The sequence below is a fragment of the Calonectris borealis genome, unplaced genomic scaffold, assembly GCF_964195595.1.
Source record: "Calonectris borealis unplaced genomic scaffold, bCalBor7.hap1.2 HAP1_SCAFFOLD_150, whole genome shotgun sequence".
Lineage (NCBI taxonomy): Eukaryota > Metazoa > Chordata > Aves > Procellariiformes > Procellariidae > Calonectris > Calonectris borealis.
Genome location: NW_027441536.1, coordinates 153,979 through 159,673, shown reverse-complemented (window position 1 = coordinate 159,673; position 5,695 = coordinate 153,979). Strand labels below are relative to the sequence as shown.

Sequence of the window (5,695 nt, the reverse complement as noted above, 5' to 3'; positions counted from 1 at the left end):
TATCCCAAACTCTAACCCTAACCCTGAACCCCAGCCCTAACTCTAACCTTAAACCTAACGCTAACCTTTACCCTAACCCTAACCTTAAAACTAAACCCTAACCCTAAACCCTAACCCAAACGCTAACCCTAACCCTAAACCTAACCATAACCCTAAGCCCTAACCCTAACCCTAACCCTAAAATGAATCCCTAACCTGATCCCTAACCCTAAACCCAAACCATAATCCTAACCCCAACCCTCTCCCTAACCCTAACGATAACCCTAAGCCTAACCCTAAACCTAACCCTAACCCTAACCCTAACCCCAACCCCTAACCATAACCCTAATGATAAGCCCTAACCCTAATTCTAACCCTAACCCTAACCCATATCCCGAACTCTAACCCTAACCCTGAACCCCAGCCCGAACCCCAGCCCTAACTCTAACCCTAAACCCTAACCCTAAACCCTAACCCAAACCCTAACCCTAACCCTAAAACTAACCCTAACCCTAACCGTAACCCCAAGCCCTAACCCTAACCCTAAACCTAACCCTAAAATGAAACCCTAACCCGATCCCTAACCCTAAACCCAAACCATAATCCTAACCCCAACCCTATCCCTAACCCTAACGATAACCCTAAGCCTAACCCTAAACCTAACCCTAACCCTAACCTTAAACCTAACCCCTGCCCCTAACCATAACCCTAATGATAAGCCCTAACCCTAATGTTAACCCTAACCCTAAACCTAACCCTCACCGTAACACTGAGCCCTAACCCTAACCCTAACCCTAAACTTAATCACAAACACTATAACTGATGTAAATGAGCAATATCAGGGCAGCAAGTCAGGTTCTTTAAATCCTTGCTTTCTCTCTTCCCTTCTCTCTTCTTGCTTTCTCTCTTCCGTTCGAGGAGATTTCCGTTCGAGGAAGCTTTAGCTAGTTTTATTATATTGTCTGTCTTAGGAGAAACAGCCACTTCTACTTTCCGCTTTGTCTTGTCAATTTTTGCTTTTGGCTTATCCTTCTCTTTTTTCTCCTTTTCAGACATCGGCTTGAAAACAATAGAATCTCCTTCCATAGGCTCATCTCTCACAGGGGTGGCATCATCTCTGCTTGGGCCATGAACAGGGAGTCCATTTTAACGTCTTCTGCTGAAACTGGCTCTCTTGGTTTTCTCGCACCTGCTAACAACTCAGCATTGGGAAATCCTTCATCCTCATCCCTTTTTCTTCTCTTTTTATGCTTTTTCTCTTTTTATTTCCTTGGCCATCTCCCAGTGGATTTTTCACCTCCTTCTCTTTTGATTTTGTAGGATCCTTGATGCCATGGCTCTCTCTTTCAGAAGGTTTTTCAGGGTAATTTCCAGCTATATTGTGATTTTGGTGGCTCTGCCAAGCAGGATAATCCTCCCTACGTCCCCGAGCATATGGTGAATTCTCTTGTCTGGTCCCAGGTGGACCAAACCTACCTGGAGAAAAGTTCTCTCTGTTTACTGGAGGGTGAGGTTGAGCGCCAACAGCATAGCCCTTGTAAAACTTTCCATGCCATTCTCTGTAGTTCCTTTCCCATTCCCGGTACCTTGTCTTTTCAAATGGATCTCTACAGTCAAGTGATCTGCCATAGTAAGCTTTCAGATCATATGGTGGAACTTCTCTGTATCTGTTAAAATACTCCCTTCCTCCTTCCCCTTGAGGTATAGTCTGTTTAGTGGGAGACTGGCCTCTAAATACTGGAGACCTTGACCGTGAATGGCATCTTCTGCATGGGGGTGACCTTGACCTTGAACGCTGATAACCGTGTGACCTTGACCTAGAACGATAGTTACGCCTCTTCCCTTTGCCTCTTCTTGGATACGGCAGCAATCGCGAGTAGGAACGAGAATGGGAAGGACTAAATGAGCGAGAGCAGGAGCGAGTGTGGGAAGAACCTGATCTTGATGTGGAGCAGGTAGACGAACTTGTAGAGTAAGGTGAAGCACTATAAGGAGACTTGGACCTGAAAAAAACCACAACACACAAAAAAAGAAATGAAGTTAATTCAAAACAGTCATTCTCCCCAATTTTTTTCCTTCCAAATTTGGTTTGGGTTTTTTCTCCTCTCCATACGCTTATGTCAAAGCTTCTTTCAGCTGCTGACATAATGCTACTGCAAATTGAGGAATTTGATAACATTTTTCAATTCCATTTGTCTTGTTTTAGTTATGCATGCTTACTATCTGCAATGAAAAATTCTATTGGAAAAAACACTGTCATTTTTCCTTATGTCAGATGCACTTTAGTGTAACTGCAGTCCGATATGCTGTTGAAATACAAACGTGAAAAACAAGGCAACTTCATTGAGCCAAATACTTCCTCCTCTTTAAGTCTCCGTTGTTCTCTGTAAAACTCCTCCCTAGATAAGGGAGGCCAATGGCATCCTGCCAACTTAAGCATTTTTCTCCCTGCTTTCTGTTCATTAGAGACTACGCTCATTTCCTGATCCTCATACTTGCCTTCCACATCCTCACCCCCAACAGTTCATTCAGTCTTCTCTCCTTATACTCAGCTTTGCACCTGTGGATGGAGGCTGCCCACACCTGAAAGAGACTCCCATCTCCCGTGGGCCAAGTGCCCACTGCTCCTCTGCCACTCCTTGATACACTTAATACATCACACTTCTGATCTTCCAAGTACTGCACAGATATTAACTAATCTTCTCTGGAACTTCTTTTAACTTCTTCCACATACGCTTCCTATGTTGTTGCCTCATCATGAGGTATTTGGCCTGGTCCTGTCCCTGAATTGTTGTTTTCTTGCTGACTGAATTGGAAATATCAGATCCTGGTTTTTCTTTTGATTTACCTTTAAGATTTTATAAACACAATGCACTCTTACAATCTGTCTATAACAAACATATAGCGAAAGGAAGGACTAGCTTGACGCTGCAGTAATAGGTAAAACAGACTCCTCTCTCTCCAACTGAGAGAAAGCGTCTTGGCTATGTGAGATGACTAAATTGAAGAAATTCAAAATTGTCATAAAAGAACAGTGTTGACTTTTCCAACCATTTGCTCATGCAGTATCAACTAAGTTGTTAAAAAAAGAATGTTGGAGGCTGATTCGTATTGGGAAATCAATTTCTTCAGCCCTATTCAGCCAGTAATGGAAAAGGTGGCTTTCCATCTGATCCTTTAATTATCTTTAATTTTTATAGGCAATTATGGTTTCCTCAAAAAGCGTTCATTTCTCAGAGTCCTGTTTTCAGTCATGTACCGGAGTTTTATTTTAAATAACCTTAGTGGAAGCACAGATGCCCTTTGTAAAAGCCAATTCAAATGAAGCCATTTAAAAATTAATTACCACTTGGATTCTCCACAACTATCTGTGCATACTTGCTTCATTATAAATCAGCTGTTGTATAAGTTATGCGTTATACAGCCTCTTTTAACAGGTGACAAGGAGTCATCTACTGAATTTCTGTAGAATACTTACACTTCCCAGCCTGGTCTGCCACCTGCTGAGCGAACTGGACTGGCTCTCATTGGATGACCTTTTGGAGTGGGGAGAGGAAAAAGAAAGAAATCCCATTCAGTTCCTCTGAAGGTAATTTTTTTAAAGAAATTCTGAAGTTACAGTTACTTACCAGTTGTGGGTATTGCTTGTCCTTGGGGGCCCAGAAGACTTGGTAATGCTGGTTGTCTTTGTACGGGAACCTGATAGACATCTCAAAAAACCATTAGTAGGCTTGAGTTCTGAAGGTTTTAACCAACTCTCCCGTGGAGAAGAATGTGGATTAAATGCCGAACTATCTGTTTGTTCCAGACCACAGTAAGTCACCAGAGTTGGCTATATCATTTTCTATGAGAGAAATGAATCCCACCTCTCCTTTGCCAGAGGGTAAATGTAAATTGCAGGCTCAGGGTAAAGTTCGTCTCCGAGTAACTACATTTTATAAATGGAAGAAGTCTGTTTCCTACAAAATGAGATCCATGACAGAAACACAGAAGTGCTACCAAGTGCATTTTAAAACAGCCACTCCTGTCAGCACAGAGCAGTATTTTCTTAGTTTATAGCAACAGGAAAACTTCAGTCTGTTTCACACATGGGATTTGATAAAAGTCAGAGGGGGCGGAAATCTCAGTCCAACAGCTACTTGTTAAATTTTGCAAGAAGCCTTTGAAACATAAACCAAAAGCAAAACGAGCTTTCAGAGAGAACGACTCCACTGCAAACACTACTGAAATGTTTTGCAGAAATACAGATTCTTAGCATACCACACGTTTAACCAACTTCCAGGGGCACGAACAGCAGGACCACCCTATTTTAATATTCAAAAGTATCCCAGATTCTATGGTTAAGCACAATGACAGTGCTTCCTGCCCCGTAATTACAGATGCTGGCCAACTTGGTTGCATAGCCACTCAGACATGCACGCGTGGTTTCTCTCGCTCACTTTTTGGCCAGTCCAATTAATTCCATACTTACGCATTAATAGTTGGTATTGCGTATTTTCCAGTGTTTGTCAGCATAGCACCCTTTGTATTGGGGTCTTTCACCTCCATCATGAAACTCCTTGGAATTCCTGTGCTCTTTAATTCTGGGAACAGGCTCAACATTTTTGTCCTGTTAAGAAAAGAAATGCAGACATATCTCCTTTTAAGACCCACACTTAAAATGACATTTCAATGATTATTTTAAGCAGCAAAAGCCTTTAATCCTCTCCTTTTACCTAGCATAAGGGTTGCTCGACTAAAATACTTATTTTCCTAAATGAATATAGCCAGGATGTTCCAAAGGCTTGAGCAGTGTTTTGAACTCATTCCATTCTTTGGCTTAAGTTCAGGTTCTTTAAGGGTGAAATATCCCTTAGCTCACCATCCCCTCAGAAAAGAGATACAAACCCGCTCCTCCTCCAAAGCGCAATTCAGAGCACAAATATTCAATAGATGGGGTCAACAGAAACATCTTGGTTTTACATGAAATACTAAAAACTGTGAACTGTCATTAAACAGAGTTAAAACCAGAAACATTTCCAGTAATATTGAAATATATAAAAATATGCATGAAAGTTCACAGAGCAAGATCTGTGGACATACTTAATGTCTATGACCTACAAAAAAGAAAAGTTTACATTTATAATGCCAGGTTTCCCTTGGATTTTGAAGGGCTTTGCAACATTGCCATATGAACCTCTGTCTTTCACCCCAAGAGAAACAATTCTTAATATGAGTATTCATGGATTTGTTACGTAACTGCCAAGGTAAAAAAATGAAAAGCTAAGGAACACCAGAAGTCCCCCACAGTCTTACCCCATTTGTTGGGCAGTTCTTTATACAGTCGCCAGGTTTTCCGCAACGAAAGCAAGCAGATGATGGTGGAGGTGGACCCCAGGGTTTCTTCATGTAACTAAAAGGGTTTGGGGCAAAGAAGAAAAAGGTATGCACGTGTCTCTCTCGTTAAAACAAACTTCTCTACAATCTTTCCATAATCTTCAAAGAACAGCTTTGACATTATCAACACTTACTTGATTGGATCATATTCCTGGCAAGACTGTAGCATCATAGCTTTTATTTTATCTTCTTCGGAAGCATTGGCTTCAGCCAGATTGGCACTCTGTTTAACAGGTAATTATTTGACACATACATTAGAAACACGTTTAAGCCCACACTGCCAAAGAGAACACCACTCACCCAACCCTGTAAAGAGCAGCACAACGCCAGCTGAGGTTGC

At 41.6% G+C, this 5,695-nt stretch overlaps 1 long non-coding RNA gene across 1 annotated transcript; it reads right to left on the bottom strand.

Moving 5' to 3' along the window:
- Nucleotides 1-1,028: 1,028 nt before the first annotated feature.
- LOC142077086 (uncharacterized) lies at nt 1,029-4,588 on the bottom strand. The gene is made up of 4 exons (XR_012671539.1): nt 4,451-4,588; nt 3,609-3,938; nt 3,458-3,515; nt 1,029-1,982 (listed from the first exon to the last, which is right to left on the bottom strand). It is a non-coding gene; the product is annotated as an uncharacterized LOC142077086 (long non-coding RNA).
- Nucleotides 4,589-5,695: the final 1,107 nt, after the last annotated feature.